This window comes from Mobula hypostoma, chromosome 8 (assembly GCF_963921235.1).
Source record: "Mobula hypostoma chromosome 8, sMobHyp1.1, whole genome shotgun sequence".
Taxonomy (NCBI): domain Eukaryota; kingdom Metazoa; phylum Chordata; class Chondrichthyes; order Myliobatiformes; family Myliobatidae; genus Mobula; species Mobula hypostoma.
In genome coordinates this window covers 30,847,167-30,866,789 of record NC_086104.1, presented here as the reverse complement: position 1 = coordinate 30,866,789, position 19,623 = coordinate 30,847,167, and positions in this window count along the sequence as shown.

Sequence of the window (19,623 nt, the reverse complement as noted above, 5' to 3'; positions counted from 1 at the left end):
GCCATGTGTGAGCAGAGTGTACAGCAGTGGGCTCACCGCACAGCCCTGGGGTGCCTGCGTTGAGGTTGATGGGGAGAGAGGAGCAGTTGTGCATCCTGACTGTCTGAGGTCTGTTGGTCAGGAAGTCCAACACGCAGATGCACAGTGGTGTACTTAGACTGAGGAGTAGGAGTTTGTTCACCACGTCTGTGGGACAACAGTGTTGAATGCTGGATCAGCATTCTGATATAAGTGTCCTTGTTTCTGAAGTGATCAAGGCCAGGAGCAAGTCAGATGCTCTGCCTTCTGGTTTAGAACAGTTCTGTTGGTTAGCATATCAACGGGTGTCCAATATGGCAGGAATGGAGTTTTGATAGGTGCCATTATCAGCCATTTAAAGCACTTCATGATGATTGGAGTCAGTGCCATCGTCAGTAATTGTTTAATTGTGAAGGTGTAGAGTTCTTAGGTGCAGGGATGATGGTGGCTGATTTGAACCATGTGCAGACAGCAGCCTGAATGAGTGAAGCTTTGAAGATTTCCATGAAGATGTCAGTGAACTAGTGTGCACACTCCCTGAGTACTTGACCTGGGATGTTGTCTGGCCTGGCTACCTTACAGGGTGGGAGGGGGGTGTTGACCATCTGCAGAGACCTTCTCACATCTGCTGCTGTTACAGACAGTGTCTGCTCACCTGGGAGAGGGGTAACTTTCATGGCCGGTATTGTGTTGTATGCCTCAAAGCGTGCATAAAAGTTGTTTAGAGTGCCAGGGAGGGAGGCATCACTGGTACAGTCGATGGTACTTTTCCTGGTGTAGTTGATAATGCCTTTGATGTCCAGCTACTACGATGGGGATCGTTATCGGACAAGTGTTCTGAATATTTTGCGTGTAGGTGGCTTTTGCCCTTTTGATGCCTAGGATGAGGTTTCTTCTGGCTGCCCTGAGAATTGTTCTGTCTCTGGACTTAAGGGCAGTGTTTTGGCCTCTTAGCAGGGAACGCACCTCTGCATTCAGCTGAGGCTTTTGATTGGGCTGTGAAATAACCATTCTTGAAGCACCAACTTTGTCTACGCACTTAGTGATATAGTCGATGATAAATGAGGCATATTCCTCAAGTTGTGTGTCTACTCCTTTTGTGGCCGTCTCCTTTCAAAGCAGTCCTGAGGCATATAGATCGCCTCATTAGGCTATACAGGCTATATATCCTCTTGACTGGTTTCTCTATTTTCAGCAGTGGTCTGTTTGCTGGGATTAACATTACGGATATGCAGTCAGAGAGGCAAAGAAAGGTAAGGGTGTGGGATGGCTTTTCAAGTACCGTGTCTGTTTGTATAAATATGGTCCAGACTGTTTGTTCCTCTAGTGGCCATGGCGATGTGTTGGTGGAGTTTGGGTAAAACTTCTGCAGGTTAACATGATTGAAGTCTCCTGTAATTATGAAGAGACTGTCTGGATGCTTGCTTTCAGGGGGGGATGACAATCAGTGGTGACAAGCACAACAGTAAACTCCCTGAGCAGGTAATGTGGCCAGCATTTAATTGTAAGATGCTAAATTTCCCCAGAACAGTGACTGCTAACTACAAATGAGTTTGGGGCACCGACCCTTGTTAATGTACACACAGATCCCACCTCCTCTGGAATTCTTTGATAGGGAGGTCCCGTTTGCACGGAACAGAGTCATCCCATCAAGTTGAAATGCCAAAACGGTCACTTTGTTGTTTAGCCACGTTTTGGTGAAAACCAGGATGCAGCAGTTTCTCGTCTCTTTCTGAGTGTTCATTCTCAGTCTCAGTAAGTCCATTTTATCATCCAGCAAGTGGACATTGGCCAGAAAAAGTGATGGTACCACTGGTCTAGTCAGGTTAGCTCTCCTCCTAGCTAGCGCCCTAGCTCTCTTGCCACATTTCTGCTTCCTCTCACACTGCCTGCGCCTGCCGCTTCCTCGGCTGGGTCACTTTGGCCAGGTCGCTGTCACTGGGTCTGGTGTCCATGGAATCCCCAGTCTGTTGACCACCGCTATTAACTCCGCTGCCGGCAGACTAAATATAATTTTGTCCAAGAACTCAGCGCCACTGTATTCGCAGAGTTTTGGGTCAATTAAAATCTCTGACTAAAAAATTTGAAGCATTGTCTAAGAATTGAAAGCTGGCACCATTTTTGGAAGCCGCTGTGTCTCTGTGCACCGCCATCTTAATGAGATGAAGGTCAGAATGGGAGTGGGACATCTAACAATAACACCTTCACCACCAATGAGAAGTCGAGAGCAATGTTCAGAGCTGAGTTCTCTGCGCTGAAATTCTGAAAAAAGTTGACAAATCTAGTGAAGTTCTTAAGAGTTCAATCTCTATTGAATCTCTCCCCTCAATTACTCTGATCTCAATCATACTATTGCCACGACCAGCCTTGCATCACTCCCCTCTCTACCACCACTACATGACATCCCACTTCATCTCTTTACTCTGTTCTCATACACACAGGAGCCTCTAGAATCCACGCTAGGTAAGCAGTTAGGTTTTAACAGTATTTCAGTGGCTTTGTAATCACAATTACTGATGATTGGTTTTCATCCCAATGTGGATTTGGTTAATTGAATTTAACCGCTCCTGTTGGACTACCTATTTAGGCCACTAGATTGGTAGTTCAAAGGTTCAATTTGCTATCAAAGTACGTACATAGAATACAACTCTGAGATTCGTCTTCTCCAGATAGCCACAAAATATGAAATACAGAAAAACCATGGATGTTGTTGATAAAAAGGATATCAACACCCTCCTCACATGAAAAAGAAAAATAAATAAATCTTGTAAACCCCAACAAACAGATTGTCCACTCAGAAAACGGCAGTTAGAACATCATTCCCCTAATCCCCAACCCCCTTCTACACAAAAAAAGACAGCGATAACATCAAACCCCAAACCCCTCGTCCCGCAAACAAAAAACTAACAGATCGTCCACACGGAAAAACACCACCAAGAGCAACAGACTCCAAATCCCCAAGCCCTCCCTCGCACAAAACGCAACATATTGTTCACCTGGAAAACAGCAACAAGAAAGAAAACACAGAAAACTGAAAGAGACCACATAGACTACAGTCCACACCAATAATCACATCAGGCTCAGACTTTTGAGAACATCCTCCGTCAGCATTGAGGAGGGTGTCAGCTCAAACTCAACTCTTCCATGGAGAGTGACCGCTGACATGTGGCTTCCAACCACTGGCCTGATGCGGCCTCCCGACCTCTGGCCAACACGACTACTCTAGTAACATCCATATTGCTCCCAATCTCATATGGTTGTAGAGGAACTGCTGTGTTGGAACCACACCCCTCCCTATTTCTACATCGCGCAGCAAGCAGCAGCTGCATCTTGAGCTCTGTAATTGTGCCAGCGCAGGAAGAAGAGCTCTGTCTTCCTAACACTACAGTGTTCGTCTAACCCTAGGCCACACAGCTCAAAAACAGCATTAAAGGTTGTCAGCTAGAGGAGGTACTGTACTTCAAGTGTAGATCAACAGGCAAGTGTATAAACCCCAACCATCAGTTTGCTAAAATTACATAATCTCAGAATGTCCCAAAAAATGACCCACCCGTCCCCAAAGTACCCTAACTGGGTTTGACAATGACATTTAAAAACTATTATAATTGCAATAAATAATTAAAGAAGATCAATCTCTTAAAATAGAATTAACTAAAATAATGAGTAGTCTTATAATAAGTAAAAAGTAAATAATTTATTTAACCTTTTCCCTTCTAATCTCCAGGACAGATGCCCCTTGTCCTACTCCAAGTCTTACAGGCATTGGAGAAAAAGATGGAGTTGCCATCCCAGGGCGAGGGAATCCCTCTTTGTCTAGACTCATCTGTTGGAACGACACCTGGAGACCACTGGCAGAGAGAAAAACAAATGTAAGACCAGAAGACCATAAGGTATAGGAGCAGAATTAGGCCATTTGGCCCATCGAGTCTGCTCTGCCATTCCACCATGGCTGTTTGGTTGTCCCTGTCAACCCATTCTCTTGCCTTCACCCCGTAACTTTGTCTGCATACCATCAGTTGCTTAGCTTGTCCTGGTTTTATTGCATATTTACAATATTTCTTGGACATATTTGTGATATCTGAACACAGGCAGTTCCCTTCACAGCTGCTGGTCACAGACGGAAGGATCAGGTGAATGAAAGCACAACAAAACAATTCTAAAGTTGAATGCTATGAAAGAACTCATTCCATTATTGAACTGAGAAAAGTTGAGACGGGCTGTTCTGAATTGCTTCCTTCTGTGCCATCACAATCCTCTAATTGCTTTTGTTGATGCATAAAATACGGCATGGTCAAGAAAGGGTTAAAAGAGCTCAATGTAAAATGAAATGAACATTCTGCCCTACCCCACTGCCAAACACTGGCTTGCTGAAATGGTTGCTATGGACTACACCCTAACAACCATGATTTATTAATGTAGATGTAATTCCAAAACAGGTATGTCCAGTCTCACAACTTTTCTCAGCCCAGTCTCCCGCTAAGTCAGGTAAATAACAAAGTACAATTCTGAGTACGTGTGGCTGGTAAAAGTTCTCGGTGTACCTCTCAGTCAACATTCTTTCAACATCCCTTGAAGTCATAGGAGACAAATTACACCACTTTTTGAGTGTCACAATGGCCTGTAGGATTTCAAAATGCTACCCGTATAACTGCTCGCACACTTTCAGAGCACCACCAGCTAGGTGCCGTTGTCGCAAAGCAGTGAGCAATCTTGGACCAAAAGCCTGCAGAAAAGGCAAATCCAAAAGTCAGACAACATAATCTCCTCTTTCATTGCTACTCTGGAGGTCAAATCCCTCTCAGCCTCTGAGAGTCAATCAATGCTTGTCACCTGTGATTCAGTGGGCAATCTTCCTGTGTCATCACAGTTCTAGCCGCAGCCCAGATGGCTGACCAGAGAAACCTGAGCTGGCAGTACCGGGGAGGGGGTGGTGCTGCATTGCTTGAGATGCCACTTTTCAAGCATTATATTAAACATGCAAAAATCTGCAGAAGCTGGAGATCCAAAGCAGCACACACAACATGCTGGAGGAACTCAGCAGGCCAGGCAGCATCTACGGAAAAGTGTAAACAGTCGACGTTTCAGGTTGAGACCCAGAAGACTCTGGCCTGCTGAGCTGCTCCAGCATTTTGCATGCGTTGCATTACATTAAATGTATCTCCTGTCCCCCTCCTTGGGCTGACTCATGGCCAAACTGGTCATCTGACAGTTCTGGCAAAAGTCAGAGGAGTTGGTTCACTCAAGGGCCAGCGGACCAAAGTTAAATGAAACATGAATGTAATCAGCATCATGATAACAGCACTGGACCCTTGTTTTCATTTATTTTTACTGTATTCCTTCTAATATGCATGCATTATTTATGCTATGCTTTTATATCTTTCAACAAGATTTTCCCCATGTTTCTTATTGGATAGCATAAATGATGGGAAAACCTGAGTAAACCATTACTGGAAAACTCTGATCACACTACTATAAATATGGAAATAAACTGAAGAAGGACCTCAGCCGGAAATGTCAACTGTTTGGTCATTTCCATAAATGCTGCCTGACCTGCCGAGATTCTCCAGCATTTTGTGTGTGTTACTTTGGAAATAAACTGCACAGAAAATGAAAAGGGGTTGTTGAGAAATTCAGAGAAAATTAACAATATGCTTGCAAAAACAAAGCAGCTGCATATGCAAAAATAACTGAGTCAAAATAAGCCTTTTCCTTGGCCTAAAAAGAGAACAGATCCACTGAAGGAAAAGGCTCCAAAACACCAATTTTATGTAGGAATGAATAATAAAGAAGCCCAAACAAGAGGGGGAAAGAAATTTGGAAATTTTTGGATTAGGAAAAATAATGTATGCAAATTGAGCTCTGTTAAATTATTTTAATTGTTTGAAGTATAGAATGAGGAAAATGTATTATACAGAAGCCTATGTACTACAACATCATTAAAACAGTTGGATGAAAGTAAAGATTGTTAAACTATCCAGTTTTTTAAAAATTCAGCACATACGACATACAAGATAAATAGAGCATAGAAAAATAATTTGGCATGGAACTGATTAGTTGAATTTGGGTTGTTGTGTTTTAAAAGACAGGGCTGATGTTCAATCCCAGCCAGTTTAATGGGTGTACTGGAAAGATGCCTTGGCACAATTTAGAATGAAAAGAGTGAAAATAGTGGACTCTTGGACAAAAATTGTCCCTCAGTTACCATTTCTAAAACAAATAATGTCGTCATTATCATGTTGGTGAGAACCTGCTCAAACTGGCTACCTCCTTTCCTACATTATAACACCAAACATCCTACAGAAGTACCAAAGTGCTTTGACTTTCTGAAAATGGAATGAAAATATCATTAAAATGAATTCATTTCCTGGCAGCTGTCTGTTTACATTTTTTCAGGTTATCCGAGTCCCTTCCACTCCCTTCTTTCTCCTCCACATACTGCCAACAAGACCTTGGGTCCAATGTTACGAAAAGTTTGATGTTGCTCAGTTTCACCGTCCGCTATTGGTTGTGTGGCATAGTGAAACTCTGAATGATCTTCAGCAGTCACAATTACACCTTTGCTTTAGGTCGTGCTAACTGGCTTTAGGTGGCTTAGCTTTGTAATGATCAACACACACAAAATGCTGGAGGAACTCAGCAGCCCAGGCAGCATCTATGGAAAAGAGTACAATCGACGTCTTGGGCTGAGACCCTTCACCAGAACTGGAGGAAAAAAGATGAGGAGTAGATTTAAAAGGTGAGGGGATGGGAAGGAGAAACAACAGGTGATAGGTGAAATAGGGCAGAAGTAGAGTAAAGAGCTGGGAAGTTGATTGGTGAGAGAAATACAGGGCTGGGGAAGGGGGAATCTAATAGGAGAGGACAGAAGGTCATAGAAGAAAGAAAAAGGGGTGGGAGAGTAACAATGCTGTTAACTTTCCACCGTTTATCTTTCTATTGACAAATATTGCATTGCACACAATGACTACAGAAGAACAAAATATTAAATAAACATCACTTACTAATTTTACTATTTGCTTAAGCAATTATTTCAACAACAATTGATTCATTCCCTGGGATAGATTACAGGAATATTTACTGTTTTGGGAAACAGAAATATCACATTGGGAAATTGATTCCCCAATCTGGGATGAGAGCACACAAGCTACTTGTAGCAGCCATTGTCCGTGACAGCTCCGTCCAGAGCAATCCCATCTGTCTCATCCCCTTTCTTCTTATCCCCCAATTGCTCTGCAGCTTATTCTTGCTTACATCTCCATCAACTCTCCTTTGATTTTTTTACCACATACTTATACCAGGGCCAATTAGCAGGAGCAAATTAACCCACCAGCGTCCCTTTTGGCTCTCCTGACTCTGCAACTGGTGCAGTTGTGAAAATAACAAACCTTATAGGATGTGTTATGACCAGCAAGGGGGCCATATTGAAGGACAGTGTTGCTCTCCAATCCAAAATGAAGCTATGCCATTCCTCAATTTATCAAAGATATCCTGGAAAACATTTCATTAAGTGAATTTTCTACATCTAAAATGCTAGGTGAAGGGCATCATCAGTATTTTGAAATTCTACGTAGAAAGTGAAAACTCATTAACAGAATGTTCAATAGTTAAAGAACACCTGAATGTAATCGGTGCTGTTCAATATATCAGAGGGATTGGCACAACTTTATGCATCATTGTTGATACAGACAGTCAATGATCTGTGCATTTGTTCCCCAGAAGATGCAGCGAACATGAGAATGAACAAGCAGCCTGAGGCTCACATGCTGCTCATGTTACGTTGAAGGCAATGCCAATGTCCTCACTCATTTTTGATGGTTATCCTATATAGGTCCATTGGTCAGTAATGAAAATGAAATTAAGAGTGAGAAAACAGCACGTAATATCAAAAGAAATGGCAAAGACTTCTATGAATATATAAAAGATGGCTACAGTAATTGTGGGACACTGGTAAACACGACTTATTAATGGAAAACAAGGAAAAGACTGATCAGATAAATCAACACTTTATATCAGTCTTCATGGTGATAACCATTGCAGATTATTCAAGAGATATCTCATGGGCCAGTTCCAAATAATAGAAAGGAATTTGTAATAATTATTATGACAAGACACAATCTATTAGAAAAGCTAAGGAGACTAATGGCAGATAAGTCACTAGATCCCATTGGCTTGCACCCAAAGGTTTTAAAGGAAGTACTGTTTTATAATAAGCAGTATGTCCCAATGATCAGCTATTAGCCTGAAATTATTTACACTTAATAGTACTAAATTGGAGGAAGGGACAATGCAGAAGTTTGCAAATAACACAAAATTAAGTAGGAGTGCATGTGGAAATGACAATATTTGGACTCTGCAATAGAATCTGGATAGATTGAGTGAGTTAGTGAAAACTTGGCAAATGGAATTTAATATGGGAAGTGTGAGGTCATGCTCTTAGGTAAGAAAAATAAAAAGGCAGACTATTATCTGAACAGAAAAAGATAACAGATGAGTGAGGAGTGAGTGAAATACACAGGAATTCTCGCCCGTGAGGGAATAGAGGGAGTCAGAGTAGGAAGGCTTTGGCTCAACGCGGCCTCGCTGATAACGGGTCAAGGCAAGGTAAGTTGCTTGTGTAGAATACAGACTGGAAGAACATGTGTGAGGCTGGTGTTCTGTGCTTGGTGTCAGATGTGAGAAGTCCTGGAGACTCCCAGCCTCCTGGACGGCCACATCTGCGCCAGGTGCATCGAGCTGCACCTCCTTAGGGACCGTGTTAGGGACCTTCATCAGGTCAGGGAAAGTGAGGAGGTGATAGGCAGGTAGTCAACTAGGGCCTCGGGAGACAGATAAGTGGGTAACAGTCAGGAGAGGGAAGGGCAGGAGTCAGAGGCTAGAGAGTACCCCTGTGGCTGTACCCCTTAACAATAAGTACTCCTGCTTGAGTACTGTTGGGGTGGACAGCCTACCTGGGGAAACAACAAAAAGGTAGCGAAAGGAAGAGGAAGGCAGTAGTGATAGGAGACTCTATAGTTAGGGGGTCAGACAGCCGATTCTGTGGACGCAGGAAAGAAACGCGGAAGGTAGTTTGCCTCCCAGGTACCAGGGTGTGGGATATTTCTGATCGCGTCCATGATATCCTGAAGTAGGAAGGAGAACATCCAGAGGTTGTGGTACGTATAAGTACCAACAACATAGGCAGGAAAAGGGAGGAGGTCCTGAAAGCAGACTACAGGGAGTTAGGACGGAAGTTGAGAAGCAGGACCTCAAAGGTAGTAATCTCAGGATTACTGCCTGTGCCACGAGACAGTGAGGAATAGAGTGAGGTGGAGGATAAATGCGTGGCTGAGGGATTGGAGCAGGGGGCAGGGATACAGATTTCTTGATCATTGGGACCTCTTTTGGGGCAGGATTGACCTGTACGAAAAGGACAGGTTGCACTTGAATCCCAAGGGGCCTAATATCCTAGCGGGGAAGTTTGCTAAGGCTATTGGGGAGAGTTTAAACTAGGATTGCTGGGGGGTGGAAACCAAACTGAAGAGACGGAGGAAGAGGTGGTTGGCTCACAAACAGAGAAAGCTTGGAGACAGTGCGACAGGGAGGATAGGCAAGTGATAGAGAAGGGACACATTCAGACCGATGGTTTGAGATGCGTCTATTTAAATGCAAGGAGTATTATGAACAAAGCAGATGAGCTTAGAGCGTGGATCAGTACTTGGAGCTATGATGTTACAGAGACTTGAATGGCTCAGGGGCAGGAATGGTTACTTCGAGTGCCAGGCTTTAGATGTTTCAGAAAGGACAGGGAGGGAGGCAAAAAAGGTGGGGGTGTGGCACTGTTGATCAGAGATAGTGTCACAGCTGCAGAAAAGGTGGAAGACATGGAGGGATTGTCTATGGAGTCTCTGTGGGTGGAAGTTAGGAACAGGAAGGGGTCAATAATTCCACTGGGTGTTTTTTATAGACCACCCAATAGTAACAGGGACATCGAGGAGATGGAAAGGTGTAATAATAACAGGGTTGTCGTGGTGGGAGATTTTAATTTCCCAAATATTGATTGGCATCTCCCTAGAGCAAGGGGTTTAGATGGGGTGGAGTTTGTTAGGTGTGTTAGGGAAGGTTTCTTGACACAATATGTAGATAAGCCTACAAGAGGAGAAGCTGTACCTGATCTGGTATTGGGAAATGAACCTGGTCAGGAGTCAGATCTCTCAGTAGCAGAGCATTTTGGAGATAGTGATCACAGCTCTATCTCCTTTACCTTAGCATTGGAGAGGGATAGAAACAGACAAGTTAGGATAGCGTTTAATTGGAGTAACGGGAAATATGTGGCTGTCAGGCAGGAACTCGGAAGCATAAATTGGGAACGGATGGTCTCAGGGAAATGTACGGAAGAAATGTGGCAAATGTTCAGGGGATATTTGCATGGTGTTCTGCATAGGTATGTTCCAATGAGACGGGGAAAGGATGGTAGGGTACAGGAACCCTGGGTGTACAAAGGCTGTTGTAAATCTAGTCAAGAAGAAAAGAAGAGCTTACAGAAGGTTCAAAAATCTAGGTAATGATAGAGATCTAGAAGATAATAAGACTAGCAGGAAGGAGCTTAAGAAAGAAATTAGGAGAGCCAGAAGGGCTTATGAGGAGGCCTTGGCGGACAGGATTAAGGAAAACCCCAAGGCATTCTGCAAGTATGTGAGAGCAAGAGAATAATACGTGAGAGAATAGGGCCAATCAAGTGTGACAGTGGAAAAGTGTGTATGGAACTGGAGGAGATAGCAGAGGTACTTAATGAGTACTCTGCTTCAGTATTCACTACAGAAAAGGATCTTGGCAATCGTAGGGATGACTTACAGCGGACAGAAAAGCTTGAGCATGTAAGTACTAAGAAAGAGGATGTGCTGGAACTTTTGGAAAGCATCAAGTTGGATAAGTCACTGGGACCGGATGAGATGCACCCCAGGATACTGTGGGAGGCGAGGGAGAAGATTGCTGAACCTCTGGCAATGATCTTTGCATCATCAATGAGGACGGGAGAGGTTCCAGAGGATTGGAGGGTTGCGGATGTTGTTCCATTATTCAAGAAAGAGAGTAGAGATAGCCCAGGAAATTATAGGCCAGTGAGTCTTACTTCAGTGGTTGGTAAGTTGATGGAGAAGATCCTGAGAGGCAGGATTTATGAACATTTGGAGAGGCATAGTATGATTTGGAATAGTCAGGGTGGCTTTGTGAAAGGCAGGTCATGCCTTACAAGCCTGATTGAATTTTTTGAGGATGTGACTAAACACATTAATGAAGTTAGAGCAGTAGATGTAGTGTAAATGGATTTCAGCAAGGCATTTGACAAGGTACCCCATGCAAGGCTTATTGAGAAAGTAAGGAGGCATGGGATCCAAGGGGATATTACCTTGTGGAACCAGAACTGGCTTGCCCACAGAAGGCAAAGAGTGGTTGTAGACGGGTCATATTCTGCATGGAGGTTGGTCACCAGTAGTGTGTCTCAGGGATCTGTTCTGGGACCCCTACTCTTCGTGATTTTTATAAATGACCTAGATGAGGAAGTGGAGGGATGGGTTAGTAAATCTGCAGATGACACAAAGGTTGGGGGTGTTGTGGATAATGTGGAGGGCTGTCAGGGGTTACAGCAGGACATCGATAGGATGCAAAACTGGGCTGAGAAGTGGCAGATGGCGTTCAACCCTGATAAATGTGAGGTGGTTCATTTTGGTAGGTCAAATATGGCAGAATATAGTATTAATGGTAAGACTCTTGGCAGTGTGGAGGATCAGAGGGACCTTGGGGTCCGAGTCCATAGGACACTCAAAGCTGCTGTGCAGGTTGATTCTGTGGTTAAGAAGGCATACAGTGTATTGGCATCATCAATCGCGGGATTGAGCTTAGGAGCTGAGAGGTAATGTTGCAGCTATATAGGACTCTGGTCAGACCCCACTTGGAGTACTGTGCTCAGTTCTGGTCGCCTCACTATAGGAAGGATGTGGAAACTATAGAAAGGGTGCAGAGGAGATTTACAAGGATGTAGCCTGGATTGGGGAGCATGCCTTATGAGAATGGGTTGAGTGAACTCGGCCTTTTTTCCTTGGAGTGACGGAGGATGAAAGGTGACCTGATAGAGGTGTATAAGATGATGAGAGGCATTGATCGTGTGGATAGTCAGAGGCTTTTTCCCAGGGCTGAAATGGCTAACACGAAAGGGCACAGTTTTAAGGTGCTTGGAAGGAGATAAAGAGGAGATGTCAGGGGTAAGTTTTTTACGCAGAGAGTGGTGAGTGCGTGGAATGGGCTGCTGGCGCACATTGGTGGAGGCAGAAACGATAGGGTCTTTTAAGAGACTCCTGGGCAGGTACATGGAGCTAAGAAAAATAGAGGGCTATGGGTAACCCGAGGTAATTTCTAAGGTAAGGACATGTTCGGCACAGCTTTGTGGGCCGAAGGGACTGTATTATACTGTAGGTTTTCTATATTTCTATGTTTCTATGAATCTAGATGTTCTACTGCTCAAATCAGAAAAAGATAGCAGATGGGTGCAGCAAGTGCCTAAGAAGATAGTTCAAAATTCAAAGTAAATTTACTATGAAGGTATGTATATGTCACCATATACTACCTTTACAGGAAAATACAATAGTACTTCTGAAAAACTATTCATAAGACCGATGAACAAGCAATGTGCAACAGAAGACAAATCACACAAATAATAAAATAGTAGTTAAATAATGCCGAGAACAAGGGTTGCAGAATCCTTGAACAGCATTTTGCATAATTGCAGGACAGTATAACAAACAGCATATTCATCTTTATTGTGAGAGGCTGGTTTAGAAATTGATTATTCTGTGTTTGTACAAAGTCCTGATGCGTCCACAACTGGAATACTGTACACATTTTTAATCCACTTATTTAAGAAAGGATATACTATGCTGGAATTGTAGGCAGTCCAAAAGAGTCATAGTGCAAAGAAATGAGCCTTTTGGTCCAATTCATCCACGCCAACTGTGATACCTACTCCATTAATCCTATTTTCCTGCATTTGGCCCGTACTCCTCCGTTCCATTCCTATCCAAGAACATTCCAACTTCCTCCGGCAGTTTGTTCCATATAACCATTACCTTCTGGGGAAACAATTGCCCTTCAGATCTTCCTTAGATTTCTCCTCTTTCACCATAAACTGATGTACTCTGGTTCTAGATTTCTCTGCCCTGGGAAAGGATTCTGGCTCTTTCCTACCCAAGCCCTTCATAATTTTATAAACGTCTGAAAGATCACCTATGTTCCAATGAGAGTAAACCCACCCTATCCAATCTGTCCCTATATGTAAAGTTCTCCACTGCAGACAACATCCTCGTGAAGGCCATGTTTTTGCTTGGTCACTTTGAAGGCTCTTTGAATTCTCCTCACAAATCAGGGTCAATTCCAGTTTATTTTGCAAACTTTGAAATATTACATTCTGTTCCCTTATCCAAACCCTTGTGGATAGCTGATCCCTGCCACCCAGAAGAAGTCCGTTTATTCCTATCAGTTCCTACCTGTCAAACAATTGTCAATCCAAGGCAACGTATTGCCCCCAATACCATTGGCTTTAACTTTGCAAACTAACATTTCATGCAGGACTGTAACAGCCAACAGCACTGCTTAGATTTTTGTGTTCGAGTATCAGGAATGGAACTCGATCCCAAATCCCCGTGCCTGGGATTTGATCACAAAAACCCTAAGCAACACATGCAATCACTGAGCAGCAACTGAACTCGAGATAATAAACTCAGACATTTTCTGTTTTTATTTCAAATTTCCAAATAAACAATTCAGATTAAATGTGAGGTAATGCACAGTGTGGTAAACATTAGTCATTTCTTAGCTTAACTCACTTGCCAATTTCAGAATAAAATCAGAAATCAGAATCAGGTTTATTATCACCGGTATATGCCATGATATTTGTCAACTTATGGGGAAGATATACAATGCTATATCTTCATTGCACTTGATCAATTCAATATACATATACTGTAACTTATTTATTTATTTTCTTCTATATTATGTATTGCATTGAACTGCTGCTGCTAAGTTAACAAATTTCACAACACATGCCAGTGATAATAAACCTGATTCTGATTCTGAAAACTGTAAATTTGATGCTTAGTTGTACCAAACATGAAGTGTATAAAAGCTTACACATGCGATTAAGAATGTTTACACAAAAATAAATTAATTATCTAAAGTATGTTTCATTCTGTAACAGCACTGATAAGCAGGTTATAGATTGTATTGTTTGTTCACTAAACTTATCAGCCTAACAATATAAAGATATGCCACTGAGTCTCAATTTTGCTGGCAGTTCTACGATGAGAGGACTCACCATAAAACTACAGTGAACAGTAATACGATGAACTGCAAGGCTTTCGTGCCATTAAATTTTATTAAAAATGTGTAGTAGATGTCTGCTTTACACTTTACACAGTGCATATTTTGACAATGCTTGTTCAAAATTCTATTTTGAATATGAGGGCCTATGACTGAATTGTGCGCCATGGCAGATACAAATTACAGCACTGGTGCTTGCTTCAGTGATAGATAAGAAGTCCTACCTTACCTGCTATACTTCGGTGGAGGCATCTGCCATTTCCATGTGAGGTAAAGACTTATAAAGTCATAGCCAGCAAGTCATACAGCACAGAAGCATGCCGTTCGGCCCGACACATCCATGGTGACCATTTTGAGCACCTACACTAATCTCATATGCCTTATTTAAGTGTCTGTCTAAATGCCTCTTTAACATGATTATTTCTACCACCTCTTCTGACAATCACTCTGTTTAAACGCTTCCTCAGATTCCTTTTAACATTCCATCCAGTCACTTTGAACCCACGCCCTCTTGACATTGATACCCTTACCTTGGGAGAATTACTATGTTTGCTTAACTCTCATTTCCACTTATCTCCACCAGCAAAGCCAGCATCAGCATAATCACATCCAACCAGACACCAACCCTGGATACACATCCAACCTCCAGTCACAGGAGTCCGGAGGGAATGCGCGATTCAATGGAGCTCAAAAGAGAGGGGTTTCTACCAGAGATCTCCACGTTACTTGTAAAAACGCCATCCTCTTCTCTCAGTTCCTCTGTCTCTGCCACGTCTGCTCTCAGGATGAGGCTTTTCATTCCAGAACTAATGAGATGTCCTCCTTCCTCAATGAAAGGGCTTCCCTTCCTTCACCATCACTGCTGCCTCCAACTGCATCTCTTCCATTTTACGCACCACTGACCTAACCCCATTCTCCTGCCACCTCACCAGAGATAGGGTTCCTCTTGTCCTCACGTACCACCTAACTATCCTCTGCATCCAGCACGTAATTCTCTGTAACTTCTGCCATCTCCAATAGATCCCCCCACCAAGCACATCTTTCCCTCCCCTTCCCCCGCAGTTCCCACTTTCCCAGGGATCACTCCCCATGAGACTTCTTTGTCCATTTGTCCTTCCCCACAGATCTCCCTCCTGGTACTCATCCTTGCAAGGGGAACAAGTTCCACACCTGCCTTTACACCTCCCACTTCACTACCATTCAGGGCCCTAAGCAGTCTTTCCAGCTGAGGCAACACTTCACCTTGAGTCTTTTGGGGGCATCTACTGTATCCTGTGCTCCTGGTGTGGCCTCCTGTATATCGGTGAGACCTGACGCAGATTGGGAGACCGCTTCTCCGAGCACCTACTGCCATTGTGGATTCTCCTGATGGCCACTCATTTTAATTCTACTTCCCATTCCCATTTCAATATGTCAGTCCATGGCCTCCTCTGTTGCTGTGATGAGGCCACACTCAGGTTGGAGGAACAACACCTTTCTTTTCCATCTGGGTAGCCTCCAACATGATGGCATGAATATCAATTTCTCCAACTTCCAGTAATTGTCTCCCCTCCTTCACCATTCCCCCATTCCTGTTTCCCTCTCTCACCTTATCTCCTTACTTGCCCATCACGTCCCTCTGGTGCTCTTCGACCTTCTCCTGCCCTTGACCTCTTTCACCATTCAATTTCCCAGATCTCCCCCTCCCCTCGTTTCACCTATCACCTACCACCTTGTTCTTTTTCCTCCCCTTTCCCTACCTTCTTATCCTGTCCTGATGAAGGGTTTCAGCCCGAACGTCGACTGTTTACTCTATTCCATAGATGCTGCCTGGTCTGTTGAGTTCCACTAGCATCTTGAGTGTATTGCTTAGATTTCCAGCATCTGCAAATTTTCTTGTGACTTGATTTTTGGATCAATTTCCCATGTGGAATCCTGTCAAAGGGTTTACTAAAGTCCATTAACCACATCATCCACATATATAAACAACTTAGACAACTCCTCAGAAGGTTCCATGAAATTGGTCAGATAGGAGTTTCCTTTAATGAAGCTCTGCTGACTACAGTAGGCAGCCGCTGATCCCAGGGGATCATGGGTTTGCGCCTCTGGTGGACTGTGTCCTCTCCAGGGCGCAGAGCCTGCGCAGGAAGATTTGAAGAACCGGCTGTTGCCCATGCAGCGGGCTCCCCCTCTCCACGTCACTGATGTAGTCCAAGGGAAGGGCAAGTGCCAATACAGCTTGGCACCAGCGTCATCGCAGAGGCTGCCAGACTGAAATTGTAAACAACATCAAACTGTCTTAGGGACCCTGGCTCCAGATTTCTGCCTCGGGGTTTACTCCCGAAGCCTTTCACATGGGTGGGTATGGCCATGGTGTGTTTAAAGTCAGAGTTTTCCTTTTCCCAGACAGGCTGACAAGCCCCACCTGCCCAAAGCAACTGGTTTTGAGGGGCCAGTGGTCCACCTTTGCCCCTTCTCTTGTCAGTAAATACAGTTCCGCTGGGCCTAGAAACTAAGCTACACATGAAGGCCAAGAGTTAGACTTGGTTGTCAGATGCTGTTAAGAGTCGAACGCCATTTGGAGCACTTTATAGGTAGTGGGAGCTTATCTCCACTACCACCACCCCTGGCTATGACAACCTTACAACACTGAATGACAGAGGATTTAATTCATTCTCTCCACATCCACCCTGTGAGTCTTGCATGAGGACTCCAAAGTCCCTTTGCACCTCCGATATTTGAACCTTCTCCCCATTTAGATAATAGTCCTCACTATTCGATAGTTAGAGGTGCAGATCGGAGGTTCTGCAGTCATGACAGAGAATCCAGGATGGTTTGTTGCCTCCCGGGTGCCAGGGTCAAGGATGTCTCTGATCGATTGTATGACATTCTGAAGTGGGAGGGTGACCAGCCAGATGTCGTGGTGCATATTGGTATCAATGACATAGCAAGGAAGAGTGAGGAGGTCCTGGAGAGTGAGTATAGAGAGCTTGGTAGGAAGTTGAAAAGCAGGACCTCAAGGGTGGTAATCTCAGGATTGCTACCTGTGCTACGTGCCAGTGAGGGTAGGAATAGGATGCTCTGGAGGAGGAACAAGTGGCTAAGGAACTGGTGTAGGGGGCAGGGTTTCAGATTTTAGGATCATTGGGACCTCTTCTGGGGCAGGTGGGACCTGTACAAGAGAGACAGGTTACACTTGAACTACAGGGGGACCAATATCCTTTCAGGGAGGTTTGTTGGTGCTTTTGGGGAGGCTTTAAACTAGATTTGCAGGGGGATGGGAACCAGAGTGCCGGAGCTGACAGTGTGGCTGGGGTGAAAATAAATGATGTTGAAAGTTTAAGCAAATCCGCTGATAGAAAGGTTGTGAGTGGTGGTAAAAATCTTCTGAGGTGTATATATTTCAATGCTAGGAGTATTGCGGGGAAGGTGGATGAGTTGAGGGTGTGGATGGACACGTGGAATTATGATGTTATAGCAATTAGTGAAACTTGGCTACAGGAGGGGCAGGACTGGCAGCTTAATATTTCAGGGTTCTGATGTTTCAGATGTGATCGAGGTAGAGGAATGAAAGGTGGGGGAGTAGCTTTGCTTGTTAGGGAAAATATTACAGCAGTGCTCAGGCAGGACAGATTAGAGGGCTTGTCTACTGAGTCCTTATGGGTGGAGCTGAGAAACAGGAAAGGTATGGTCACATTAGTGGGATTGTATTACAGACCACTCAATAGTCAATGAGAATTGGAAGAGCAAATCTGCAGAGAGATAGTAGGCAACTGCAGGAAACATAAAGTTGTGGTGGTAGGGGATTTTAATTTTCCATACATTGATTGGGACTCCTACACTGTTAGGGGTCTAGATGCTTTAGAGTTTGTAAAATGTGTTCAGGAAAGTTTTCTAAATCAATATATAGAGGGACCAACTAGAGGGGATGCAATATTGGATCTCATGTTAGGAAACGAGTTAGGGCGAGTGACGGAAGTTTGTGTAGGGGAGCACTTTGGTTCCAGTGATCATAACACCATTAGTTTCAATTTGATCATGGACAAGGATAGATCTGGTCCTAGGGTTGAGGTTCTGAACTGGAAGAAGGCCAAATTTGAAGAAATGAGAAAGGATCTAAAAAGTGTGGATTGGGACAGGTTGTTCTCTGGCAAAGATGTGATTGGTAGGTGGGAGGCCTTCAAAGGGGAAATTTTGAGAGTGCAGAGTTTGTATGTTCCTGTCAGGATTAAAGGCAAATTGAATAGGAATAAGGAACCTTGGTTCTCAAGGGATATTGCAACTCTGATAAAGAAGAAGAGGGAGTTGTATGAAATGTATAGGAAACAGGGAGTAAATCAGGTGCTTGAGGAGTATAAGAAGTGCAAGAAAATACTTAAGGAAGAAATCAGGAGGGCTAAAAGAAGACATGAGGTTGCTTTGGCAGTCAAAGTGAAGGATAATCCAAAGAGCTTTTACAAGTATATTAAGAGCAAAAGGATTGTAAGGGATAAAATTGGTCCTCTTGAAGATCAGAGTGGTCGGCTATGTGCGGAACCAAAGGAAATGGGGGAGATCTTAAATAGGTTTTTTGCGTCTGTATTTACTAAGGAAACTGGAATGAAGTCTATGAAATTGAGGGAATCAAGTAGTGAGATCATGGAAACTGTACAGATTGAAAAGAAGGAGGTGCTTGCTGTCTTGAGGAAAATTAAAGTGAATAAATCCCTGGGACCTGACAGAGTGTTCCCTCGGACCTTGAAGGAGACTAGTGTTGAAATTGCGGGGGCCCTGGGAGAAATATTTAAAATGTCACTGTCTACGGGTGAGGTGCCGGAGGATTAGAGAGTGGCTCATGTTGTTCCGTTGTTTAAAAAAGGATCGAAAAGTAATCCGGGAAATTATAGGCCAGTGAGTTTAACGTCGGTAGTAGGTAAGTTATTGGAGGGAGTACTAAGAGACAGAATCTACAAGCATTTGGATAGACAGGGACTTATTAGGGAGAGTCAACATGGCTTTGTGCGTGGTAGGTCATGTTTGACCAATCTATTGGAGTTTTTTGAGGAGGTTACCAGGAAAGTGGATGAAGGGAAGGCAGTGGATATTGTCTACATGGACTTCAGTAAGGCCTTTGACAAGGTCCCGCATGGGAGGTTAGTTAGGAAAATTCAGTCGCTAGGTATACATGGAGAGGTGGTAAATTGGATTAGACATTGGCACAATGGAAGAAGCCAAAGAGTGGTGGTAGAGAATTGCTTCTCTGAGTGGAGCCCTGTGACTAGTGGTGTGCCACAAGGATCA